Source organism: Falco peregrinus, chromosome 7, assembly GCF_023634155.1.
Source record: "Falco peregrinus isolate bFalPer1 chromosome 7, bFalPer1.pri, whole genome shotgun sequence".
Taxonomy (NCBI): Eukaryota; Metazoa; Chordata; class Aves; order Falconiformes; family Falconidae; genus Falco; species Falco peregrinus.
This window is the reverse complement of record NC_073727.1, coordinates 3,979,544-3,994,099: the sequence shown is the minus strand read 5'-3', so window position 1 is coordinate 3,994,099 and position 14,556 is coordinate 3,979,544. Positions and strand designations below refer to the sequence as shown.

At 41.3% G+C, this 14,556-nt stretch overlaps 1 long non-coding RNA gene across 1 annotated transcript in view; it reads left to right on the top strand.

Moving 5' to 3' along the window:
• The window catches only part of LOC114010947 (uncharacterized), a 199,245-nt gene that overhangs the window by 42,896 nt on the left and 141,793 nt on the right, over positions 1 to 14,556 (top strand). Inside the window, exons 2-3 of the long non-coding RNA XR_003552655.2 lie at positions 4,170 to 4,307; positions 11,651 to 11,806. This is a non-coding gene — a long non-coding RNA (uncharacterized LOC114010947). The remainder of the gene's footprint in view (positions 1 to 4,169; positions 4,308 to 11,650; positions 11,807 to 14,556) is intronic.

The following is a 14,556-nucleotide window of genomic DNA, read 5'->3' as shown; positions in this document are numbered from 1 at the left end:
TTGCAAAAATGTCTAGGTGCCAAAAGAACTGTGAATCTGGCCCTGGAGCACTACAATACACTTCCCCCATATACTACACAGCAATACTGTTCCAGTCTGTGATGGGAGATGTATTGCACAAAAAGACCTCACAAATCTATCTGTAAACAGCTCTACTGTCTGCCTAGTCACTGTATAAGAAAAATGAAATGGACTTAGGGTGCCAAGTTAATGCTGGTGAAGAAATAAAATGTCAAGTTAGCATATATGATCACCTTAAAACCTCTCTTCCCTGATCAGTCTTAAGCGCTCAGGCTAATAGTGCAGATGTGCTTAAACACCTTCTAAGGCAGAACACAAACATAAGGCTTTGAGGGAGTAATTGTAAAGGTGACTCTTGTGTCCAGGCAAGTTTAAATAAGTCTTCCAGAAATTACCAAAACTGACAACCCGCACCTTTTCATTTTATTATATATTTGCTGTACCCCACTTAATTTAAAGGTTATGTGGGTGTAACTTAGTCTAAGGGACCTGGAGGATCACATGGAGGAGGCAGAGAACGGTGAAAGTTGTAATAGTTTCAGTCTGACTCTGTTTCAGAGAATACCTTTTTCTGCTCGCTCTTCTGGCAGCTTGCTGTGTAAAGGGTTCAGCCTTTGTTTCCTTTTCCCTGTGGCGCAGAAGAGCATTTTGGGTGATTGTGGAACCGCTTGGTGAAACTCACAGGCTCCACAAGATGGTACTGTATGAAGATCCTCTTCCCTAAGAGAAGTGCGTAGTCCTGAAGTAGTCAGAGGAAGAAATCCTGCAAAATACTGGGGTTTACAAGTTTCTCTTAAACTTGCATGCAGGCCAGGCCTATCGTCTTTATTTTTTGCAAGTTCTGCATTTATCTGTGACCTGGCCCAAAGCTCATTGAAGTCAGTCTTTGTATAAACCTTGATGGACTTTTGATTAGCACTCTTAGAAAGTTTGTTTTGGCTTCTGTTACTGAGAGATTTGCATGGCTGACATGAAATTAAACCAGGCCACAGAAAGCACTTTATTTCCATCACATGCAAGGGAAATAACATCGATGTTTTTTGAATTTCTCAGCCCTCATTTCTGAAATACTTTGCTGCTACACAGCAGAGCATCTGGCTCTTGTTCCTAGCTAAGGGTAATGCTCCTCTGGTGTAACGCACAAGATTGTCTTGGTTAAGAGGATGGAGGAGGTTTGCCCACTGGACATCACAAAAATGGGTGTGGATCAGGAGAAGGCTGTCTTGGAAGGCAGTAGGTGTTTGGTGAAGTACAAAGAAAGCTAAGTGCAGCAATACTCAGCTTGACTGACTTGCAAAATGTCCATGGCCCTTTTGGCAGTGAGGCTTTGCCGGAGAAGTTCCCCTCTGTGGTTTTGGAAAAACATACCTATTGCCATCACAAGCTCTCTGAGAGCGTTTCAACAACACACTGGATGCTTTAGAGCTGGACCTGGCTCAGGTGAAAACTGAGAGGTCACCACAGGTTGCGCAAAAGTATTTTTACAGGGGGAGAGTTTGCTGATGTAAGGTTGAAAGAACTGCCATGGAGCAAAGCAAAATCTCTCAAGGGCAGGTCTGACAGACTTCTGTTGGGACCTCATACCATGGTTTCTGTTGCAAATGAAGGGCAGCCTTATTTGAAATGAGCTTTGGAAGAAGTGGTACAAGCTACAGATAACTCATTTGTAGTTTGCTTTTTTTACCTACTTATTCTTCACTGAAGTATTTAAGTCTTCTCCTGAGTGCCCCTAGGCCTTGCAGAAGACTAAGTGGCTCTGATAAAAAGTGAGATCATGACAGTAATGAGGTAATCCTTCTTTTCCTGTCTTTCTCTGTATTTCTAGTGCTTCCAAACCAAATATTTAGGTTTAAAAGGCAAACAAAAAACCCCATCCCAGGCCCATAGGTGAAGTAGTCTTTCATATTTTTATTACTGCTTTAGTAACCGTTTTCCCCACACCTGTGGCTTTAATGGAGCTTGAAAAAAATGTAGGAAAACATCAGTACGCTTCTCAGTCTGAATAAAAGCATTTTGTTTTTTCAGGTTGGTCTGGAGCCTCTTGCAGTTGATGAGCCCTTCCAGTGGGCTTTGGATCAGTCCCCAAGTTTTTTTAATTTTGGGAGGTGCAGGGAAAGGGAGTGCAGATGCATGTGGGTGCTCCAGGGCTGACTTTTAGAGGAGCTTTAGCAAGAGCAAGCTGCATTAGACCTTTTCCACAGAAGATGTACTTTTGCTTCCCACTTTACCATAAATTCATGGTAGGAGCAGCTGTGAAGGAAACGCAGCAGGGAAAACCCAAGTGTGGGAGCATCTTTGACCTCTTCTGCTGCTTCGTAACCCCCCTCTCTTTGCCCCCTGAGACATGCACGCTTTCTGAGGTGATGGATGGCTGACAGCAAGAGGGGCTTTAGCGTGGCTGATGTGATCCTTCTACTTGGGAAGTCACTTGAAACCAGGAGAAGATACACTGATGATTTATGAAAAAAACCTAAAAGCTCCAAACATGAAAATTTATATTTTTTAATTAATTTTAAATTAAACTAATTTTAATTAATTGAAGTTATTTCACCTGTTCTTTTATTTTTGATTGTACCTTGTTTGGATCCTTGCAAAAAATTAAGAACTTTTTTTCTTTTTTTGTGTATGTCCTGAATTTACATTATGTAGTCAGCTGCTTATAGTAATTAATAAAGATAAATCAGTCAACCTGTGGTAATTTTAAAAAAACAAAAGTAAAAAGACATTCCTCTTTCAGTGGCTTTGTCCTTAAAGCCTTAGGTATGATTTTTTTTTTTCTTCAACTGAGATCAATATGGATGCTTTGTCTCAAAACAGAGACCCAAGCACCAAATTGTTGAACAGATTTCTCCTTTGAAAATGCCACTGTCACTTGAAAATGCCATGTGTACAATGCAGCTGTCCGACTTCTCAGGATTACAAAGAAACAAGACCACGTGAAGCCTATAAACAAGCTTGTAACTCAATGTGTAAAATTTCAATGTTTATTTCAAATGTTTTGAGACTCTCCTTTGCTGTAAAGTAGTGTGTTTGCTTGCAAAGACTCCCACCCTTCAAGTGATCATATTGAATTTTGTAGCTTTTGTCATCACTTCTGTTCACACACTCTTCCACAAGTCTGAATAATGCAGTATGTTTTTATCGTCAAACTTCTTCCTGCTTTTTACTCTTTAATGTATTTCTTCCCCCCCCCCCCCCCCCTCCAGTTATATTTTGGTTGGTTTTCCACCTCCTTTTAGTCCTTCCTTGCAAGTTGTTTGTTTTTTTTTTTTGTTGTTGTTTGGGTTTTTTTACCATCTCCTCCTCAGCTGTGTGCTGCTGAGTCTCCCATTCTGAACTGGCACTGAGACGCATGCTTTTAACATGTTCTTGTTATCATTAAAACAATCCTTCATGGTTAATTCAGCAAAGGGGAGGAAGTGACCGGCTGCTGTTGGTGTTGATGAATATGATGACTGTATCAGTTTGTCATCTGGCACTACCATTATCCTCTTCTTCAGCTGGTGTTCATTTGAGTTTATGATCTTACACAAGTATCAATATGTGATGCTTTTATTCAAGTTTGGCCAAAAGAGATCTTTCAGTAGAATAATAAATCCTCTTTGTTTCAGCTCTGTGTATATTGCAACAGCAGCTTGTGATATTGTGATGAAAATTCTGTAGTCCAAACAGATTTGGTTCAGATCAGTGGTTGCATAGCAAATCTCCAAGGAATATTTATGAACAGATGACACCCTTACCAGAACCAGATCGGCACATGAGAAGGCCTTTTGCTCCTCGAGGTGCTGGTTTTATAGAGTGAGATGTAGATGCATTTAACACTCATATCCTCTAGTCAGGAGGAGTTAGGGTTTCAGAGGATCTGAGCCTTGGTTGCTGCATTTCCCAAAGAACATAGCACAGTACCTGCATCCTCTTTTTAAACTGGAGTTGACCTTCCAGCTTCAGCTGGAGTGGTGTTGAGAGGAATGCCTCCGAGACAGCTGCTATGTTGCAAACCAGAGCTGGCTGCCCTTTTCAATAATCTTGGCAATTTAGCCCAGTGCTTTCAGAGAGAAAGTGCAAAGGATAGTCCTTAGTGTAGCACAAGAAATGATCAGCACGGATCTTGTTACCATTAATAGATTTTTTTTTTTCCTGTCTTTTAGGTCTTAAATGTCCTTATTGGAAGAGGGAAGTTTGAAAACTACAGTCTTGCTGGCTTTACTTCTTGAGTTTTCCAGTTGCTGCTGCTGGCAAAACAGAATACGACCCTGCTCCAAGATGACCAAAGTAACTCTGGAAAGGTATGTTTGCCATTTTTATTATGTTTGATATATCATTAGCCTGGCAATGGGCTTGTGGAAGCGCTGGAGAAGCAAAGAATAATTACTGCTGTGCAGGGTGGTGAGATGCTGCAGGAGATCTTCACAGGACTTACAGTAGGCATTTGGACATATGTAAGTATGTGTGCCCCAAGGAGTTTGGGAGGGATTCACGTGTATGACAATTCAGAGTGTCATTATATACTTCACTGCCAAGCTTGGTACCTGTTGGTGTATAAAAGCAGGTCCTCTGTGTAATCCATGGAGTCTCAAACTCTGCTCAGGATACAAGAACTCAGGGATATATAACATGCAGCTTCTCAGTGCGTTTGGCTCAGCCACACCTATGTTTGTAGATTATCTCCAGAAAGCTGTTCAGTCATCAGCAAACTTAACCACTGAACTGGTCTGCGCCCTTTTGTTGCCGCTTGCAAGTGAGAAGGGCTGTAGGATGACCGCTGCTATTCACCCAGCTTTGCAGCACTGATGAGAGCCAGAAAGGGCACTCTGAGCATGCTGCAGCTATGTGTTGCTTCATTTTCTTCTTGCATGACTTGAAAACTGGCCTTTTCTTTGTTCAGAATTCCAGGGAGACAACAAAATAAACAATGTTGGACTTGTGTGGGGCTTTCTTTTTAAGTCTGTGTGAGTGCAGTGAACATTAATTGCTCATAAAAGTGTTTTCCCTCACAGTGTGAAACAAATTTTTTATTAATGGCTTCTCTGCTTTCAAATGGAGAGTAAAAAAAAAAAAAGACTTGAAGATGGACAGAGATGTGGCATCGCTGAGGGATCTGTAATTCTCAGGCAGGGTGTATCACTGGTAACTGCTTCCTCTCGCTGTTGAGAATGGTACATGTGATGAATTGAGCAAGCAAAATACAATGGAGGTTCTTTCCGTGCCACGCTCTTCTAGGGTGGAAGAGGAGAAAGGCTAGTGGTTTGAGGCTGGTCCCAGTCCAGGTACAGCCCTGGGAGAAGTGGGGTGAGGGGGCTGAGACTGCAAGAGGTGTTTTCTGGCTACCATCAAAGGGTCTCTGCGTCAGGGCCTGCCCAGTCTTGTGAAGGTAGGGAAAAAATATTTCAACCATTTCTTCATGAAACTAAGGAAAAGCAGAAGACTGCTGGGCTGTGCAGTGTATCTCAGATGAAAAATAAGCTAAAATCAGCCTCCAGAAGGAGGAAAATAAAAGACAGGTAGCCAAGGCATTGCAGAACCTACTTAGTTCCTACTTATGTTGTGCTGAGCAATGGTGCCTCTTCTCTGACCTTGTGCGTATCCGTAATCTTCTTCCAAGACAAACAAAATCTGGAACTCTGACACCAGCTTGAGGGTTTATGTGGTTGAAAGCTTATTGTAAGGTGTATTAGGATGTGAATTTTTAGCCTGTTAGGTATTTTGATACCTAGCTATATAGAGTATCTACTCTAGTGTACTGCAATTGTCTTGTTTTGTAAATGCGAGGAGACCTATGGCAAATATCCATGATGTCAAAACATACATATAGGCAGGCTTGCAGCTTACCTCATCTAGTGGTAACTCATATAATTTTATACTGAAATATGAAATAGGTTCCTTCCAGCTAAAAGGTGCAGATAGAAATGAAATACTTCTGATTCATCGGCTTTCAGCAAAGTTGAGTAATTACAGTGTAAACAGGTGAAATACAAAATGTGACTTCACTTTTTGTTTATAATTCTAAAGAGTTTACATACTTTCAAGAAAGATTTACATGAAGAACACAGATAAGTAAATAAATGGAGTGAGTATATGATTGATGTTTTTAAAATAGTAAATGCTTCCCATTTGTAACATTCTTGAAATAGATTGGTCATGTAGGCCTTGTTTTTCTTCCTGCTTTACAAGGCTGTCTGTGTTTTGTTTATTTACTGTACAAATTTATGTTCAATGCCTCCTTTTCTGTTTAATCCACAGGAGAATTTTGGTCACTGGCAAGATCATTAAACTGTGTTAATATATGTTTAATTAAATCTTTATAACAAAATATATATGATAAATTACTGTATGAGCAATTAAAAGGAGTGAACAAGTTGAATAATGACAAAGCAGAAAAATGAAATTAGGAGTGTGAGTGAGATCAAACCTAATGTTAAGGAAAGGACACATAGGCACACAGTTTCACTGTTTCAAGATACTGCAGGCCACAATTAACACTGCAACAGATACATCCTGTGAGGATGCATGTTTACTATTGCTTGATGTTGTCTGCTTGCTACTGTCCTCATCTATTGCTGCTCATCTTGTGCTATGTCCAGAGCAGTGGAAAAACTGTTATTTCTACCAGTTGGTGTTTCTGCAGGTTACAATTCTGACAGAGATGCTGTGGCTGTAAGGAGTGGGCAGCAAGGCAGCCTCAGCAGTAGGGCCTGGGAGAAGCTGCTTTCTGAGAAATAAGGATCTGTAGAAGAGAAGTGTTCTCAGGTCACTTGCTAGTGCCTGTGCCGTGGAAGTCTTCATGCTTTGCACAAAGTGGTCATTCTGCCAGTGTAACTAAATCCTGGTTCTGCAGAGGGCTAAAGCCTCACCTGTGTGTTAGGAAAGCCCTGAGGCACTTAAGCTTGAACATAGTCCCACAGAAACTGTAGAATAGCCTGTCCAGTTTGAACAAGCAACAAGAGTTCATCTTTCGCTGTTTCAAGCCCGTCAGTGGAAATTGCTGAACTCCGTGTTGACCAAATTGGAAGAGGTTAAATGCAGGTAAATGGAGTGGCTGAAGAACATTTTAAAGACACAAAGTAGATAAATCAAGTTTGAAGGAAGAGATCCTTTCTAGCAAATTTCAGTAGCACCAATACAGTGGTTCAAGTTTGTTGGGTCTTGTTCAGAACGGCTACATCTGGATAAAACTTTTAAGGTGAAACTTCTACGGGATCTAAAATACCTAAATGCAAGCTTGGTTATAGACTGGCTGACAGATAGATCATTATTCCAGTGGTTTCACTGGAAAAAAAAAAAAAAAGGGCCAGGATTTTGAGTACCAGTTTGATATCCTTAGTAAAGTGCTTCTAACTGTTTGAAGTTCTATCTTGTTTCAAAATGCGCAATTAAAAAGAGTAGCTCAGGCAGAAGCAGTTCAGTTTTGTAGCAATCCTATTTTAATAAACCCAGAAAGACAACAGTGGTCTTGATTGAGGCAAACAAGATTACGAAATTTCTTACAGAAACAAAGTGAAATGAGTGAATATTTAAATTACGTATCTCTAATTAGGAGCATCCTGAAGTAAGTGTAGGTCAACACAGGCTTTTACTCAGTTCCACTGTACCATTCTTGGCTTCTATTTATGTTTTTAAAAAGCAAAAGAATGCAAAGAGTTATAGCTGCAGCTGGCATGCAGTGGGGTCTCTGTTCTGTCCCTGCCTCTGCCAAGAGGGAAGTTTGTGTCTAGGAAGTTCATGTTGTTACTGTACATGTCAGTTTTTATCACTTGTAAAGGAAATGATGATCCTGAAGTGTGTTGGTAGCAAGGGAGAAGGAAGCTCAGCATATGAGGTGGTTATTATAGTTATGCAATAGTTGGCTTTACTACCAGTTCAAATGCTGCATCTGAATGACTTTAATATTACGGAGATTGTTATGTTAGAGATTGTCATTTCTATAGTGAGATTAGGTAGCTTGGATTCTATGATTGAATTGCAATAAGTCCATGGGGGGAAAAAGAAAGTGTCTTAAGGTAGTGATGGGCATGATTCGGAGCCCTGAATCCCTGTTCAGGTGAGGATGTTTCAGTCTGACAGAGAGGCTTCTGCTCCAGACTTTCTGCTGCCCAAATCCTTAGCATTCAGATGCAAAACCTTGTAACTAACCCCTCGCAGATATAAGTGGTGTTATTTCACTCACTCATACATTCCCCACCACTCCCACAAAGTTCATGGTGTTCAGATTCAGTCTTGGATTCATCTTACTATGGAGAGGTGCAAGCCATACAGCCCAGATTAAGGGTCTTGAAGTGTCTTTTAGAGCTGTGCTGTGTTTGGCAATTTGTGTTCCTTTGGGGTTGACAGAATTTTTTGGCAGTGAAGTTTTTACTCCCTGAGTTCTGCTCTGAGATTCAGGTTCAAATAAATCTGAAATGTGGAGCAGAATTCAGTCCAAGTGAGTGAGTTTCCCATGGTCTCTGTCTGAAACAATAAATCCTTCCTTGGAGAGAGAGAAGGGCAAACCTCCACCTTGGTTCATCCAGAAGATTTTCAGATGCTTTTATGAACTGTGTTTAATTTGGGGTTTGTAAGAAAGCCCATTCCTATTTCTTCAACTCCTGTTTCAGCTCCAGAGTATAACCCTGGCAGTGTCAGAGTTAACGGGAGTTTTTCCACTCCCATTTGCAGCAAAGGCAGGATTTCCCACCCTGAAGTGCTGCCTGTTCCTGCTTATTGCCCTTACAGGCCAAATACTGAGTTAGTAAGGGTACTTAGTGAAACACCTATCGATTTCAAAGCTGAATTTCAAAACCTCAGGATTTCATGCTATTTCCCCTAACTCTATTAAAATTGAAGTGTATTTAGCTATCAGATGTACTAATGACCCAGTAGATGACAAAATTCAATTGAGGAAGTGTAGTTGAGGGCATATACTTTCCTGGATCTTTTTACTGCATTTTAAACAAAGACTCTTTGGCTGCCTTGAAAAATTCCCGCTTCCTCGGCACTCGTTGTACCATCTGTACACACAGCACATAGTGTACCTCCTGATTTAAAAAAAAAAAAAAAAAGTATTGTTCTGCTCTCCAACCTGCAGCCTGCTGTACCACTTAAACTGGAGCAAAAAAACCCGTCTGTCTAATCGATCCTTATTTAATAAACAGTGTTATCAATGCCTTTGAGACAGCTGTACAGTGTATGACATAGGGACATCAGGACATTTGCTGGCTTGCGTTAATTGGCATGGCAATGTTGTTTTTTGGCCTGGCACACCAGATCGAAAATTGAATTTACAAAATCAAACTGTAGTTATCTACATTCCTTGATGTCCTCCCAGGTGAGCTACTGGGCTTCATGCTAATAACTTCTAAAGCAAGCAAACTTTAGCTAATTATGTGCTAGTTTATTCTCCCTTGCTAAATTTTGGCAGGTTGCTTCTGTAAATTATGAAAAATAAATGTGAAATATGCAGATGTCTTTTGTTTGAAGCAGATGTTTGGTCCGCTTTGCCAGAATCTAATCAGCTGTTTCCCCAGAGTTTTTTTCTCCCCCCACCCCCAATATTGTCCAAGAGCTTTATGAAAACACGAAGGTTTGGGGGAGTGTAGAACAATAGGACATAGCTTCATTTTCCAGCTACCAGACTTTAAGGTAACTCAAGGTACATTTTTAGGCTGTTGTCTCCTCTCACTAAAGCCACAGCAGATGCTGGCAGAGGGCCCATAAAGCACAATATTGTCTGAGGACGGGCAGAATGCAAATGCAGCCTTGCCTGTAGCGGGGGGAGGTGGTGGCGAGTTGGGAGGGAGCCAGTGAAAGCTGGCTTTGATGTCCTGATGGTACATGTGGCCAAGACCCACAACTTGTGTGCTTCCCCCATGGGAAGGCTCGCAGATGGGGGAGCTACACGTCTTCAGGAGTATAGTGCAGCTGTGTTAAAGGCAGGGTGGGTGGCAGGATCTGTTTCCTTCCCTCTTGCCCCAGATCACCCCCCGCCATTCCCTGGTGCCGGCGGTGGCACGGAGGGAGGTTGAATTGGCTGGTGTTGCACCCTGCGCTGCCTGGGCTGACGGAGCCTTGCAGGAGTGTTGCTCTGGTGCCATCTCATCCATGCAGCACAGGGTCTGAACCTGCCCTTATGGGTACAGTGTTTGCCTCCTGGTTATGAGAGCTTCTGAAAATGAAGCCCTCTCCAGAAGAGTGATCCACGCTGTACCTCGTACGTTGCTCCTGGCCTGCTGTGTAGCATGAGTTCTAATCCACAGCTGTGCTGACATAGCCGCTGTGCCTCCCTTGCTATGGCACGCTACTGTCCCAAGAAGCATTTCTGTCTCAACAGCAGCAGTTACAACAGTTAGAAACCAACATAAAGTGCAGAAAAGGGCCCAGATGAAGATCCCTTGAACCTCGACGACCATCCTCCCTGCCATTACAGCTCCAGCAGGCTCATCAGAAGTTCAGTAATAAGAATAGTAATTATTTTTTTAGTACAGTGCTCAGCACCTGCTTTGCACTTTCCGTTTAAGGCTTTCACAGCACTTGATTGTGCATGGATTTAAACTTCCAGCACTCCTACGGGGTAAGTATCATTATCCCCACTTTGCTTGCAGGGAAACAGACACAGAAATAGGCTAAATGATTTTTTTTTTTCTTTTTTTCAAAAGGAGAAAAGATGTGTTTTGTGTTTAAAAGACTTTACTCGAGCTTGCTATCCTGGTTTTCTTAGTCCATATCACAGCTTCCTACTGGAAGTGTTTTTCCAGCTACTGTCAGGGCTTCTCTTGTGGGTCAGCGGAGAGGGAGGTATTCCAGTTACACAGTGTTGAGATTTGGCTCTGTGTGTTCTGAGCACTATTTTGGGTGGATCTGCTGATCGCTTCCAGGACTTGTGCTCTTATGTTAGTGCTTAAAGCTGAATGGCAAAGGCCTGCCTGAATTGATAACAACTGAGCATCTCTAGGAACCAAGAAGCAGAGAGCAGTGGGCAATTTCAGAGCGATAGGTACTTCAGTACTATGGTACTGCTTTTTTTTTTTTAATTATGGCTGAAGCACAAATCAAGAGCCAGTTGTGATAGGTGCTTTGGAAGCAATTAAAATGAATAGTCCTTGCCCCAGGGACACAGGTCTTGAGCTTGTGGCAAGATGCTCTTTACTTGTAAATAGATTGCTGGAGGGAAGGATAATTCAGCAGGCTAAGACTGCTAGGGAATTTTTTTATGGTAAAAAACTGAAGGGGGAAATAGAACCGTTGCCAATTTTTTTTTAGCTTCTTTACATTAAGGGTTGAAAGAATCCATTTTTGGTCCTTATGAAAGCATTTGTTTAATCTGACTCTATCATAAAGGAGTATTTTTTTTATAGAATGTATCCTTGTAAGGCAGTATGAATATATAGCCCTTTGATTATTCAAAAAAAATTGTACAAATCAAAATAAATTTGCCTGAGCAATTTAAAATAATTAACCTTTGACAAACCTCCCTCTCTGGTAATGGAGTAGTAACTATATGAATAAAAGATAAGTCGTGACATTCAATGAATTACAATATTCATCCCATAAATTACAGGATAAGATAGCAATATAATCTACATTTTTATAACTCTAAAATGTCCTGAACAGTAGCCCCCTGTACCCTTCAGGCTAATTTTTTTTCTATTTCTTTGAGGTATGTGATGACTTCTGTATGAAAAGCTTCCCCGGTGATGTTAAGTTTCCGCAGTGTCCACAAAGGCTGTGACCCAGGCCTGCCTTCCCTGCTCTAAAAGAGGCTTTGCCTTAACGTGAAACCTATGCTACAGAGGGGTTCTCCTGAACGCTTACAGTAAGTGCAAATTACGATCCTGGGAGTCTCCTGCTATATATCAAGTACAATGCCAATAAACCAGGGGTGTAAACCACATGAGCATATGGACAAAATATGGTCTGAATGGCATGATTATGTTTCTCAGGCCATAATGAATTCATCCCAAGGTGCAACTGTACATCTGTTGTTATAGTGTTCATGATAGCAAACGCTACAGTTAAGGTTGCAGTTTAACTCAAATCATAGCCACCTGTTTCCATTCACTAACAACTTTCTTAAAAATGATTCCTTCTGGGCTGATTCACATCAGTCCTAAAATGGTCATTCACTTCTATATTTATTTGGGGGGAAATCGCTTTGATTTATAGAGTAGGCAAGCTGAAAGAGTTCTCCCTCTTCCCTGTGATTCTCACCAATGTATTTCCTTAAAATAAATCAAACCCTCTAGTTTTTAAGGGACTGATCCAACTCACATTGATTTTTTTTTTTATTATTTTTTTTTTATACTGTATTGGGCTTTCTGTGACTCACTTAGTGGCTGCTGGCATAGAGTAACACTGTGTAGAAACAGATCTGAATACTGTGCATGAAGCTTTAGCTGCTTAGAAGTTAGGAGTCTTATTGAGACTACTTTTCTTTTACATTGTGTATTTGGTAAGTGTTGCTTACAAGACAGCCCATCTTTCTTTAGTTGTGATAAATCCAAACCACTGTCTTTACAGACTGGAAAGGAAGGGTAAGATGCTTTGAGTCTTGACAGTTGATAATCAAGGAAGATAAATTTCTTTCCAGAAAGTTTGCCACCCCTCTGAGAGAGATGAGGTACCAAAGAGACTATCAGCTATTACCAAAACCTTAAAAATGGCAACAGAGGAAAATCTAGTTTCAGGTCTACAAACATCATGTTCTTTTTCAGTGACTGTCTTAAAAAATTTTAATGCAAAAGTCAACTTTGCAAATGTAAATTCCAAGTTAAAGTGTAAAAATGTTAAAGGAGAGCCTGCTACTGATCCTTAAAAAGCGATATGTGTCGGTGATACATATAACATTTTGAGGTGCAAATGATTCTGAATGGGATAGATTACCAATAAACAATGTTTCTGGAGCAATTTCATTTCTTAGCAAGAGTCTGTAGTCCATTTGTTATTGAATGCCCCCTGTCATGATTTCACCTGAGGGAAGGAAATGTGTGGCTGATTTCAGGTTTGGGTTTGATATGGCAGTGTAAGAGTGTTGGGCTGTTTGGTGCCCCATTGTATTGGGCATCATTGCAAGCCCCCTCCTGACAGCTGTTAAGTGCAGGAGGGAGATCACATGGTTTTTCTTGAAAAGCTAACTTGCCACATCGTGGTCACCTCCCTCTGAGGGACAAATGCTGATTCCAGTGTGGAGCCTGAAGAGCTGAGTTAGCTGCTAGGTTAATCCACACGTGTTGATAAGCAAAAAAATTTCCTTCCTTTGAGACTTCAGAGCATTCCTTGGCTGTGTGTTACCTACTGCTACTCTGGAAATGAATGGAAAGTGCGTTGGGATGCAACAGGAAAGTCAGAAGAGTTCCTCTGTCCCTTTCATTTCTGTTACTTAAGTGGTCCCACTCACTAAGGACAGGGAGGTTCTCCAGTGCATGCAAGAGTGCCTCTTTCTTTAAGTAATAGCATCGTTCAGCTTTTATAGACACAGAATGCAGAATATAACTTGCAAGTATACTCATGTCCTTATCCTTACTTAATAAGGGGGAAGTTGAGAGGAGACTTGTCCGCAGCCTTGCAGCCAGACAGGGGCAGACTCAGGACTGGAGCTGAGATCCCAGCCCTGTGCTAGCCCCTGGGCTCTCCTTCCTCTGTGTACTGGCTCTGCTGCCTTCAAGGCTCTCCCTGCCTGTGAAAGGTGAGAGCATTAATGGGCTGCAGTGCGACAGCTCTGCAAAACCTCTGCCAAGCACACAAAAACTCTTCCATTTGGCAAAGTGACACCGCTGTCGTGCCTTCATTGTTACAAGCGGGGACAGACGTTGTGGTAGAAATTGTTGGAAACAATAACAAAGGCTGTGTTTTGTAGGGTTTTTTTAAAAAAATAATTCTTGAAGTTGCTGCTTGAAATTAGGACTTGCACAGCCTTTTTGTTCGTTTGCTATCCTGTCAGCATATTTTCTACCAAGCTTCTGTTCTCTTGGGTGGGACAGAGGAAGATGCTGGCAGGATGGGCAGATGGATGGCAAGCTGCCACTAAGCCTGGAGCTTGCAGTCCACATCTACCTAGATGCACAGGGCTACACGTGGCACGATTTGGAGCCTAAGAGAGGAGTTGAACTTTCAGTGATGCATTTCTAGTAACTCTTTTCCTTACCTTTGTTAAAAGGTGCCTTAGTTAAAGCTTGTATTATCAGAGTTACAAAGATGCATTGATATAATTATGTGGTAATGATTTCATCTTGATAATTTACTGCAATTAAGGCAGCTTTTTGTGTTATTGCTGCTTAAGTTAGATGTCATCTTTTTAATATATTTGCGAGAGAAGAAAAGAGGAATTCTCTCGTAGCTTCAATATTGCTAAAAATAAAGGAAGATTGTGCTCTTCTGCTGCTGCTTACTGACACTGTCAAGAATAATGTGAGTGAAATGGAACCAAAGCAAAATGTGTTCTTCCCTGAGCTCTAACTGGGTAGCATTATAGCTCATTTTATCAGGCTCTCAATCATGAAGTGGCCTTTCTTCTTGAACTTGCAGGCAGAGGAAATTCCTTATTCTGTGAAGTAAGCCTACTTTTAT